This window comes from Natrix helvetica, assembly GCF_964273705.1.
Source record: "Natrix helvetica genome assembly, chromosome: 6".
NCBI classification, from domain to species: Eukaryota; Metazoa; Chordata; class Lepidosauria; order Squamata; family Natricidae; genus Natrix; species Natrix helvetica.
Genome location: NC_138553.1, coordinates 3,524,871 through 3,538,161, shown reverse-complemented (window position 1 = coordinate 3,538,161; position 13,291 = coordinate 3,524,871). Strand labels below are relative to the sequence as shown.

General features: G+C 46.3%; 1 protein-coding gene across 1 annotated transcript in view; it reads left to right on the top strand.

Moving 5' to 3' along the window:
• EXOC4 (exocyst complex component 4) overlaps positions 1-13,291 on the top strand; it is a 295,460-nt gene that overhangs the window by 37,470 nt on the left and 244,699 nt on the right. The gene's annotated exons all lie outside the window — the stretch shown is intronic.

The following is a 13,291-nucleotide window of genomic DNA, read 5'->3' as shown; positions in this document are numbered from 1 at the left end:
CTGTGGGGTCCTTGATGCTCTCTGAGCTTGGTGGTTTCCCGGTAGACATTTCATGACCCAACTAGGGAACATCATCAGTGCTAGAAGGGAGTGGGGTTTGTAGAGAAGAAGAAGAAGAGAACGAAGAAGAGGACAGTGACGACTGCAGAGTACTTGGTGCTCTCTGAGCTTGATGGTTTTCATGCAGATGTTTCATGACCCAACTAGGTAACATCATCTGTGCTAGAAGGGAGTGGGGTTTGTGAAGAGGGAGTAGGAGGACTGTAGGGTCCATGGTGCTCTCTGAGCTTGGTTGTTTTCTTGCAGATGTCTCAGTACCCATCTTGATTCTTGATGAAAGTATTCTGTTTTATTTTTCTTTATATACACTGAGAGCATATGCATCAGACAAATTCCTCGTGTGTCCAATCACACTTGGCCCCGATCACACTTGGCCAATAAAGAATTCTATTCCGTTCCATTCCATTCCATTCCATTCTTTATTCTATTCTATTCCATTCCATTCCATTCCTTATTCTCTTCTGTTCTGTTCTGTTCCGTTCCGTTCCATTCCATTCCTTATTCTATTCTGTTCTGTTCCTTTCCTTATTCTATTCTATTCTATTCTATTCTATTCCATTCCATTCCTTATTCTATTCTGTTCTGTTCTGTTCTGTTCAGTTCTGTTCCGTTCCATTCTTTAATCCATTCCATTCCATTCATCTAGGTAACAGTGCTGAAAGGAAATGGGGTTTATAAGTGGAGATGGGGGGGGGGGGGGGAGGACGACTGTGGGCTCCTCGGTGCTCTCTGAGCCTGGTGGTTTTCCTGCAGACATTTCATGATCAAAATAGGTAATATCATCAGTGCTAGAGGGGAGTGGGGTTGGCTCTCTGTTTATATACAAGTGGTTTGCCCTGACAGTGTTAGTGGGACCTCCTCACCAGCAATCAATACCCAGATAAGCGGAGATTTAACACCTAAGATTAATACTTGACCAACAATCTCATTGGTTCGATGAAGGCTCTCCTTTCCCCTCTCTGACCCACATTAAGTACCATGTTCTGGCCCACAGAATGCTTCCCCCCCCCCCAAAGATTACTGGGCTTTCTTGATTCCCCCCCCCCCTTTGAAAATGCTTTGCTTATTATCCAAGAAATGAAACATTTTCAAAGGGAAGAAAGTCCAGCTGCCTTTTGAAACAAAAGCCCCTTTGGGACAACCGTGGCCTGGATCCGGGATGGTGAACTTATGGCAGGGGTATCACAGGGGCCACGCAGAGCCATCATCCCAGCTCAGCTCCACCGCGCATGCATGCATGCCTCCCACCACCTGCAAGCCATCGGATTTTCAGGTCTCGACTGCACATCGGGGGGCGGATGTGCCCCCGATGTGCAGGAGACATGCGTGCATGCGCAGCGGGTGGGAGGAAGTGCGGGGTGGGGGTGCGGGGCTTCCCCTGGCGGCCTGTTTTTGGTCGTAGGAGGCTGTAGGGAGGCAAACTAGGCCCAAAATGGGGTGCGGGGGGGAGCGCGCGCATGCACGGTGGGTGGAGGTGAGCACAGGGAGTTATGCACGCATGTGCAGAGGACTGGGGGGTGTCACACCCACATTGCGCTATGGGTGCGGGCGGATGCTTTCGGCACACAATGATTAAAAGGTTAGCCATCACTGGCCTGGATATTAATACCACTTTATAAAGCCTTGGTAAGACCACACTGGGAACACGGCATCCAGTTTTGGTGGCCACGATGTAGAAAAGATGTGGAGACTCTAGAAAGAGTGCAGAGAAGAGCAACAAAGAGGATTAGGGGACTGGAGGCTAAAACATAGGAAGAACGGTTGCAGGAACTGGGCATGTTTACCTTAAGAGAAAGAAGGACTAGGGGAGATATGATAGCAGTCTCCCAATATTTGAGGGGCTACCCCAAAGAAGAGGGAGTCAAACTATTCTCCAAAGCACCTGAGGGCAGGAGAAGAAGCAAAGAGTGGAAACTAAACAAGGAGAGAAGCAACTTAGAACTGAGGAGAAACTTCCTGACAGAACAATTAACCAGTGGAACAATTTGCCTTCAGAAGTTGTGAAATTCTCCAACACTGGAAGTCTTTAAGAAGATGTTGGATAGCCATTTGTCTGAAACGGTGTAGGGTTTCCTGCCTAAGCAGGGGGTTGGACTAGAAGCCACTGGGTGAGATCATTCGTGGTTTTGGGGTCGAGTACCATCTGTACGCTGATGATACTCAGCTGTACATCTCCACCCCAAACCACCCCAACGAGGCCGTCGAAGTGATGTCTCGGTGCCTGGAGGCCGTACGGGTCTGGATGGGAAGTAACAGACTCAAACTCAACCCCTCCAAGACGGAGTGGCTGTGGTTACCGGCGCCCCGATTCAACCAGTGGGTTCCATCACTGGCCATTGGGGGCGAACAGCTGGCCCCCGTGGAGCGGGCACGCAATTTGGGTGTCCTCCTGGATGCCCGGCTGTCGATGGATGACCATGTGACAGCCGTGGCTAGGGGGGCGTTCCACCAGGTTCGCCTGGTGCGCCAATTGCGTCCCCTATTGGATCGGGACGCCCTTCGCACAGTCACTCATGCGACGGTGACGTCCCGTCTGGACTATTGCAATGCTCTCTACATGGGGCTTCCCTTGAGATGCACCCGAAGTCTGTAGCTGGTCCAGAATGCGGCCTCGCGGGCGATTATGGGATGTGCTAGATACTTCCATGTAACACCTCTCCTGCGCGGGCTGCACTGGCTACCTGTGGTTTTTCGGGTGCGTTTCAAGGTGCTGATTATCAACTTCAAAGCGCTCCATGGCACAGGACCTAGTTATCTGCGGGAGCGCATCCTACCCCATACATCCCTGCGACCAATTCGCTCTCACAGAGAGGGGCTCCTCCGGGTGCCGTCCACTAGACAATGCCAGCGGGCGGCGCCCAGGAGTAGGTCCTTCTCTGTGATGGGCCCGACCCTATGGAATGACCTCCCCCCCGATATTAGAACAACTACCGATCTCCGCTCCTTCCGCAAGAAATTAAAGACCCACCTGTTCCATTTAGCCGGCCTGGCCTAACCGTAGTTTTAATTTCCAACACTTCTGGCCGGTATTTTAATCCCTGGGGATAGATTTTTAGATTGCTTTTAATTTTGTTTTAGTACGGTTTTATATTGTTTTGTTTTATGGGGATCCGACATTGTATTTTGTATGTGGTTTTTAGCTGTGTTTTGTACACCGCCCCGAGTCCCTTCGGGGAGAGGGAGCGGTTTATAAATGTAATAAATAAAATAAAATAAATAAAATAAATAGAAGACCTCCAAGGTCCCTTCCAACTCTGCTATTGTATTGGATGATGGAGAATCTCCATAGACACACCAGGTTCTGGTGCTTCCTGAAAGGAAAACACGGAAGCCTTGAGGTTTCCTTTTTTCTTTCAGTGTCATAAATCCATTGAAGATGGAAATGCTCTGGTTTGTAGAAATGCTGACCCTGCGTCAACCTCTGCCACGAGCCAAGATGACATTGAAACGGCCACACACACGCATTGCGTACGGCCCTGTGATACGGATCGGTCAGATCATGACGTCGGACAGAAGTCACATCCTTGGTGTGGCAATGTCATTTATGCGCTGCTCACCTTTGCCGCTCCTTGTCTCTCGTGCATCCTGGAAGGTGAATGAAATCATTAGTCCACCCCCAAGGCCGATTAAAATGTGGGGCATTGTTATGTCAACAACTCTCAGCCAATCCCCCCTTTGCCAACAGGCCTGCCTTGATTCTTAGAAAGACCGTATAGAAAGGCATATAGAACAAAAGTCTATATGCCCTTTATTATTTATTTATTTATTTATTTATTTATTTATTTATTTATTATTCATATTTATAGACCGCCCCCTCTCCCGAAAGGGACTCGGGGCGGTGTACAGTCACTAAAATACGTTATAAAATACATACAAAACAGTTAAATAATTAAATACGTAGGTGGAGGAGGTTGCAAGACTGTACATAGAATAATAAATATTAAATATAGTATATAGTGTATTAAAAACTTTTTAAAACCCCAAACCCAATTAAAATGAATAAATCCCCGGGAGGTAGAACTAAGAAAGTGCCAGGCCAGCTGATTGAAATAGGTGAGTCTTTAACTTTTGCCGGAAGGAACGGAGGTCGGTGGTAGTTCGAATGTCAGGGGGGAGGTCATTCCAGAGGGTTGGGCCCATCACAGAGAAGGATCTACTCCTAGGTGTCGCCCGCTGGCATTGACTAGCAGACGGCACCAGGAGGAGCCCCTCTCTGTGTGAGCGGATAGGTCGCAGGGACGTGTGTGGTAGGATGCCTCCGACTCCCATCCCCTCCAACCAGCGCAATAGGATACCATGGTCGATGATCTGCCCTGATCTGCTTTGGGGGGCATCTTCATTTTAACACGCCAGACAGTCCAAAGTCATAATTTTTCCAGTCCTGTCCTTTCTTCTCCAGAAACCTCAGCAAGAAAATAACCCAGCTCAGAGAGCTGCAAGGACCCCAGAGTCCTCCTCCTCCTCCTCCTCCTTTCCTTCTCTTCCACTCTGCAAACCCCACTGCCTTCTAGTACTGATAATGTTACCTGGATGGGTCATGAAATGCCTGCAAGAAAACAGCCAAGCTCAGAGAGTACCCAGGACCGACAATAATAATAGTAATAATAATAATGATAATAATAATGATAATAATAATAATGATAATAATGATGATAATAATGATGATGATAACAACAACAACAACAACAACAACAACAACAACAACAATAATAATAATAATAATAATAATAATAATAATAATAATAATTTACCCTATGTTACCTTAACCGTTCCTAGGTCCTTGGTGAGGACTCGAGCTGTTAGGCTACCAACCAGCCCCAAAGGCTGTGAATCTCACCAAAGATTAACCACATAATAATAATACTCCCAATAAACCCCACTCCCTTGTAGACTGATGATGTTCTCAAGTTGGGTCATGAAACGTCTGCAAGATAACAGAGAGCAACAAGGGTCCCATATTCCATGAGCCACGGTGGCGCAGTGGTGCAGTACTGCAGGCTGTTTCTGCTGCCTGCCGGCTGCCTGCAATTTGGCAGTTCAAATCTCACCAGGCTCAAGGTTGACTCAGCCTTCCGTCCTTCCAAGGTGGGTAAAATGAGGAGCCAGATTGTTGGGGAGCAGGAGGCTTAGAGAGGGCTACAAAGCAATGTGAAGTGGTCTATATGTCTTAAGTACTATTGATATTCCTCCTCCTCCCCTCAACAAACCCCACCCCCTTCAAGACTGATGATGTTCTGTAGTTGGATCAGGGAATGTCAGAGAGCAACAAGGACCCAACAGTCGTCATCTTCCGCCTCCTCCTCCTATCCCACCTCCTCAAACAAACCCCACTCCTAGATGCTGCTGCTCCCTAGTTGGGTCATGGAATGTTTTCCAGAAAACTACCAAGGTGAGGTCACAGAGCAGCAAGGACCCACAGTTGTTGTCATCTTCTTCGTCCTTTCCCCCCTCCCTCAACAAACCCCGCTCCCTTCCAGACTGATGATGCTCCCTAGTTGGGTCATGAAACATCTGCAAGAAAAGAGCCAAGCTCAGAGAGCACCAAGGACCCTTCATCTCATCCCTGAGCTACAAAGATTCCCTTTGATCGAAACCTTGCTTAAGCGCTCTTGCGAATCCTGTGCGTAGAGAAGAGTCCCTTTTGGGGCATCTGCAATCCCCTTTCCCTTTAGATCCTCCCTGTGGTCGATGATCTAGGAGGCAGCTCTTTAAGTTCAACCTTCTTAAGCCTCTCTCTCTGGCTTCATATCAGAATGAAGCCGTAATTCGGTTCCTGCTTCTGGGTGACTCTATTGTTTTTCATTGTCTCATCTGTATAAAATCATTATTAAACTGTCAGGGCATAATGCGGGGTTTTGTTTTTTTTTGGATCTCCCTGTTCTTTGTCCTCAAGGCAAACAGCTGTTGGCTTATCAAAAGGCCCAAAATGATTCCACGAAGGCGGGCGATCCGTCTCTTGAGAAATGGGAGAACTGATAAATATTGTTGCCTGTAGCTTTGTGATAGGTGCCGTTGAAATTAGACCTTTGCAGTCATTGTGTGCCTCCATGCAAACACGTTAATGGCATAATTCCTGGAGCCGCCTCGCATTTCTGCAGTCTCTCCTTTGTATTCCACTCACATTAATTGAAGTAATTTTGCCACTGAAGCGTGTTTCCAACCTCTGCATTTAAATTGAAATTTTAATTCCCCCATTGTTTGGCCAAGATGTCTGAAGATGGCTTGTTACAGGTTTCATTATCACTCAAAACACTCCAGCTGCTTCTAATGTGCAATGATTAATTCTGGGAAGACTTATTAATGTAAGGAAGGAAACCTCCTCCCCCCCCCCCCCCCCAAAAGCCGGAGCAAAGAAGCAAAGGCATCTTGGCAGCGGCTGCGATTTGTAGGAAGCTTGGTGAAGAAAAAGGCGCGTTTGTAGCCGGCTGTCTCGGGGACCCGCTTAAAGAAAGGAGCTTTCCAAGTTATCAGGAGGATGCCCTGTGTCTGTGTTTCAAGCCTAAATTCAGGAACAGTGATTTGGAAGGCTGCCCTAATCGCTACCCGTGTGCAAGACGACGGTGTGTCCTGCTAGCCAGTGTAACAAACAAATAAGTTGTGTTATTTACAATATTGGAAGAAAAAAAGATTATGGATTGTAGGAGATGACCGAAGGAGGTGTTAAACGTACCTGTGCGCCCATAAGAGATCTTGAATGCCTTTCTTATCTCCCGCTCATTTCCCTTGTCTGTTAGTTGGCCAGATTCTTGTAGAGAGCTTAAGCTTGCAATAAACCTTTAGACTCATTTGAACTGCCTGAATCTCCTGATTTCTCCAGCGCTTGACATTAATCTGACCGAGTAGCCGGTCAAGGGAAATGAGTGGGAGATAAGTAAGGCATTCAAGGTGGGCTGGACTTAGGTCTCTTGTGGGTTGGAAGGGGCTTGTGACTTATGACGCATTTGATCCTTCCCTTGGGCTCAGCTTGGTTTCTATTTATGTGCTTCCGAGCTATTGTGTGGCCCTTATCTGCTGCATACACAGATGTGCCCCACTCTGTGGAACCTAGAAGATAATGTGTTGCTTTTTGTGTTGAAGATCACATAGAGCGGAGGTGTCAAACTCAAGGCCCATGGAGTGAATCCTGCCTGCGAGGTGCTTAGATCTGGCCTGCGGGGCCGCCCTGGAAACAGTGAAGGACTGGCCCGCGGTGCCTCTACCAGCAAAAATGGATCTCAGGAGGGCCGCATGCGACCCTCCCTGGGTCCGTTTTTGGCTGTGACGGCCTCCTGCGGCCCTCTGCCAGTGAAAACTTAATGGCAAGAAATGTCATAAAATGGGGTGAAACTCACAACAAATTTCTCATTTAGCAATGTAAATTTTGGGCTCAATTGTGATTGCAAGTCAAGGACTACCTGTAAAGAGATGGATAGATAGGTAGGTAGGTGGGTAGGTAGGTGGGTGGGTGGGTGGATATCCACACGATATCCACACGACTATATTATTATATTATCTATCTATCTATCTATCTATCTATCTATCTATCTATCTATCTATCTATCATCTATCTATCTATCTATCTATCTATCTATCTATCTATCTATCTATCTATCTACCTTCCTACCCACCTACCTAACCTAACCTAACCTAACCTTACCTACCTACCTACCTACCTACCTACCTACCTACCTACCTACCTACCTACCTACCTATCTATCTATCTATCTATCTATCTATCTATCTATCTATCTATCTATCAATAAAAAGCCACCTGGCTTTATATGGGATGAATCACATATATATTTCATATCTCTGCAGGTTATCCTAATAATTATCTAGCAATGTATGGTTTGCAAATGTTTATTTACACGTACTCTGCACCTTTGAACAATTGCATTATTGCTACAGAGAGTTACTGTTGCTGGGAATGTCGCTTGAGATTTTACACAAAGTCTCCTCGACTATACATTAAAGAGTAGAGGAGGAAAAAGCAGGCCCAGACCCTCTCAGCTGCAACCAGCCCGGGGTCTCAAAAACTAACACGAGATGCCTCACTCTGTACGAGATCTCACTGCAATCTGAGCACTGTATACTTCAAGAAGCATATCGCACAATTTCAAACAATGAAAAGAACACCGAACAAGCACACGATCTTTAATGCAGATTTTCTAGCAATAAGTAGGGGGTTTTTCTGTCTCCCGTCTGCGGCACGTGTACATTCCATATAAAGTATTTATTGCCAATTGGCATTCATTTGGGGCCAGAAAACACTTGATTATGTTGAGACAGATAATTCAGAAACAATAATTACTCTAACGATCTAATAATTCCCCAGCGTCTGTGGAGCAAAGTGGCAAAGAGAATTAAACCTTGCATTGCCCCAGTTCTGTGCAATGTTTGTTGTTGCAGCAGAAAAATTTGATTTCTTGGTGGGAGAGTCTGTCTATTCCTTGGATATGCAGGAATCTATATATATAAAAGGTAAATACCACTCACTCATCACGAAATCTCCAGATCCATAAAGCCTACAAACTTGAAATTTGGCCCCTATGTTCCTCTTGGCTTCTAGGTGCTTGCTAAGAAAAGATTTTTTGAAATGACTATCAGATCATTAGTATCTTTTTATACAGTATTATATTAACACGCTCCGATGCTAAGGAGTTAGACTTTCTACTGCCCCTCCCCACCAGAAAAGAACTCTGTTCCAACTGCCGGTTGCCTTATATTAACACACTCTGATGCTGCCCCTTCGCTAGACCAGGCGTGGACATGGGCATGGCCAGCGTGTGACTCATCTGGCCTGCGGGCTGGGAGTTTAGACATTCTACTCGCCCTCCCCACCTGAAAAGAACCCTGTTCCAACTGCCAGCTGCCTTATATTAACACGCTCTGCTGCTAAGGTGTTACACATTCTACATTAAGTTTCAAGCTTTAAGTATCAAGCCCGCTCACATAGTTTCGTAGCGAAGCCCAGGTATCCAGCTAGTATACTATAAATGGCTTATAACCATTTTTCACGCTTAACCACCATTGCGGTATCCTTAGGGTGGGTGGATCACATCATCAAAATGTGGACACTTGGCAAAGTGTATTAAAATATGTATTTATGTAGGTATGTAGATACAGCCATTCCTCGACTTGCAGCTATTCATTTAGTGATGGTTCAAAGTTACAACGGCACTGAAAAACATGACTTACATCCAGGCCTTGCCCTTACAGCCAGTGCAGTGCCCCCAGGTCACATGACCCAAATTATAATTCCCCGGCATCCGGCCCGTATGTACAATGGTTGCAGCACCCCCGAGGATCCCGTGGTCACCCGTTACGACCTTCCCAGAGAGCCAAGTCAATGGGGAGAGCTGGATTTGCTTAACAGCCACAGGATTCACTGAACGTCCGCAGTGGTTTACTTAACCGTAGGGAAAAGGTTGTAAAATTGGGCATGACTCACGTTGCCTCTGCCTTGTTGAGCCACGGAACCTCTGGCCTCAATTGTCATAAGTGGATTATCGGGGTTAACATTTCCCTAATGTGTTGTGGCTTTCCGACATCTGTTAAAGACCTTTGTGGTCCTTTTCAGCCCGAGGATTCCTAGGTTTCTAAGATTCTGTGAACATCATAGGAGATCAAATCAAGAATGGGTTATCTTTCCCTCTCCCACTCTCTCTTTCTCTCTCTCTAGATACAGTGTGTGTGTGTGTGTGTTTACCTACACACACGCATAGATAGACCAATATAGATGTGTAGATGGATGGAGGGATGGATAGAGATAGATAGATAGATAGATAGATATAGATAGATAGATAGATATAAAGATAGATAGACAGGTAGAGAGAGAGATGATAGCTAGAAAGATAGATAGATAGAGGGATGTATAGATAGGTAGATAGAGAGATAGAGATGATAGAAAGATAGATAAATAGATAGATAGATACATAATACAATACAATACAATACAATAGCAGAGTTGGAAGGGACCTTGGAGGTCTTCTAGTCCAACCCGCTGCCTAGGCAGGAACCCTAAACCGTTTCAGACAAATGGCTATCCAACATCTTCTTAAAGACTTCCAGTGTTGGGGCATTCACAACTTCTGGAGGGAACTTCTGTTCCACTGATTAATTGTTCTGACTGTCAGGAAATTTCTCCTCAGTTCTAAGTTGCTTCTCTCCTTGATTAGTTTCCACCCATTGCTTCCTGTTCTGCCTTCAGGTGCTTTGGAGAATAGCTTGACTCCCTCTTCTTTGTGGCAACCCCTGAGATATTGGAACACTGCTATAGATAGAGATAGATAGATAGAAATAAATGTAGAGATAGATAGATAGATAGATAGATAGATAGATAGATAGATAGATAGATAGATAGATAGATGATAGATAAGATAGAAGGCAGACATGATAGGTGGATATACTAGATTATGTAGCTAGAGTGAGAGAGGGGTAGAGAGAGATATATGCACACTTCTGAACCTCCCATCTGCCTGAAAGAGGGACTCTGGTTGGTATACAATAAAATATCAAAATATAAAACCATATATACAAATTAAAATGTTGAAAGCTTCTAAGAATGTAGAATTAATTTTTTTAAATAAAAAAAATTAATAACTCCTAGTGGAATCCTTTTCGTGCTATTTTTCTTCGGTAGTTATTATGCCCACTAAGGATCCGCGTTGCTTTGGCTGCCTTCCCCCGTGTCGTGAGGCTACCCCCAAAATCGATCCAGGCTTCGTCCTTCTATAAATTTGTCACTGGAGTTGAGTAAAAGTCCGTCCCTTTGACGCCGCACCGAAGGCCCTCACCGCAACCCTTTCCCGAACACGATTCCGTCTCCTTCAATCAAAGGCTATAAATGTCTCGTCTGGAGAGAAGCGAAAGGGGAACCAACGTTGACTGCGGTCGCCTATTTTAATCTGACAGGCTGGCCTTGATAAATATCCGACCTTTGCCACACGGGGCTGATTCATAAATAAGAGTTACGTTACCCATTAGCACCGATGTCTAGATTTAGTATGGGTTCTGATGCCTGGGTCGAAGGGAAGAAGAGATATGGGGCACCTGGGCCTTGGGCGAAAGGATGGCTGGATACATTTGCCCATAAAAAGAAAGGGGTCAAGGTTTGGGGTCAGGAGGAGACCCACAACCACACAGAGACTTCAGCGAATATAATTTGATATTTTTTGGAAGCCATCACGAAGCCTTCATATTGAGGGCAAGGAAGGGAGTTAGTCCAGTCTGCTGGCCCAGGGGTCAGATTAGAAGCCAAAGGACAGACGTTCCTTAGCGGTGGAAGGAGGACAGAAGGGGACCTTCTATATATATGTATATGTATATGTATATGTATATGTATATGTATATGTATATGATGTATATTTTACTAGCTGGATACCTGTGCTTCGCGACCAAACTATGTGATCGGGCAATGCAGGAGAAATCCGGTTCAATCTGTTGGCTCCGTGGGGGTCGGTGATTGAAATACATAAGGGAATATGTGCTGTCTTGAGTCCAGAAGCAGTTCCATAGGTGGAAGGCGTAGACATTTTGGTGAGGTTGCTCCAGGTTCGGCCCAGATCAGGTGAACCGGTAGTGGTGGCGACAGGAGGTGTCATTCCTTCTTCCCTCCCATTTCCTTCCTTCCCTCCCTCCCGTTTCCTCCCTCCCTCCCATTTCCTCCCTTCCTCTCATTTCCTTCCTTTCTCCCTCCTTCCCATTTCCTTCCTTCCCTCCCGTTTCCTTCCTCCCTCCCTCCCATTTTCTCCCTCCCTCCCGTTTCCTTCCTCCTTCCCTCCTATTTCCTCCCGTTTCCTTCTTCCCTCCCTCCCATTTCCTCCCTCCCTTCTGTTTCCTCCCTCCCTCCCTCTCATTTCCTTCCTTCCTTCCTTTCTCCCTACCTCCTTTCCTCCTTCTCTCCCTCCCTCCTCCCGTTTTCTTCCTCCCTCCCTCCCGTTTCCTTCCTCCCTTCCTCCCGTTCCCTTCGTCCCTCCATCCCTCCCGTTCCCTTCATCCCTCCATCCCTCCCGTTTCCTTCCTCCCTCCCATTTCCTTCCTTTCTTTCTCCCCCCCTCCTCTTTCCTTCCTCCCTCCCTCCCATTTCCTCCCTCCCGTTTCCTTCCTTCCTTTCTCCCTCCTTCCCTCCTCTTTCCTCCCTCCTTCCTTCCCGTTTCCTTCCTTCCTTTCTCCCTCCGGTTTCCTTCCTTCCTTTCACCCTCCTCACATTTCCTTCCTTTCCTCCCGTTGCCTCCCCCCTCCCGTTTTCTTCATTCCTCCCTCCCTCCCTCTCCCCAACCCACCTCACAAGGTGGTTGTCGTGGGGAAAATAGGAGAAGGGAGAAGTATTTGCTATGTTTGCTGCCTTGAATTATATATATCAAACTAAAGTTAGGATATGCATCAATAAAATAAAAACGAGTAAGAACCATACCTTGCAAGGAAGATCCTCCAGATGTCGCGTTCCTCTTTCGCAGGCTGAAATTCTCTTTTGGGGAACTTCCGTTGGGCTGTCTCCAGCGTGACCAACTCCCTGGGCCTTTCCTTTCCCCCTTTGCTTTCTGCTGCTCTGTTTCTTCCCCTTTCCCACCCTCCACCACCCGTCTAGAAATGGTGGGAAACAGCTAAGGCCAGTATTTAATTTATTTCCCCATCAAGAAGCGAAGACCGTGCCTGGCCGTTCAAAGGTGGGAATGAGGGGGAAGTGCTTCGGGGCAGGCCGTGCAGAAGAGCTTAGGAGCCACCCAGCCATGTTTTTTCTTTTTCTTTTTAATTAGTATGATTGCCTCTAATCCAATGTTCTCATCCTGGTTTGCATTTTGTTTGGCTAATTTCATTGTAAAGACAGGAAGGTCTTTGGAAGCAGAAGAATCCCCCCAGTCCCCCACTTTCTAATATCATTTCGCCTTGGCTTCTTTTAATATACTGCACTTTTCGGACTATAAGACACATCTTTTGGTCTCCCAAAAGGGGGTGAAAATGTCTGTGCGTCTTATAGACGGGATATTGCCGAAGCCCCATCCACCCGCCGGCCATTTTTTGGCCTCTGTACACCCTTTCTTTGGCCTGTTTTGGAGGCATTTTTCAGCCTGTTTTTGAAACTTTTTGGCCCATTTTTGAACTTTTTTGGGGGTCATTTTTTCAGTGTTTCTTGGCCCATTTTTGAGGCTTTTTACAGCCCGTTTCCCCCCCCCAGAAATGGGCAGAAAAAAGTCTCGGAAATGGGCCAATAAAAGCCTCAAAAACAGCCCCAAAAGCCTCAAAAATGGGT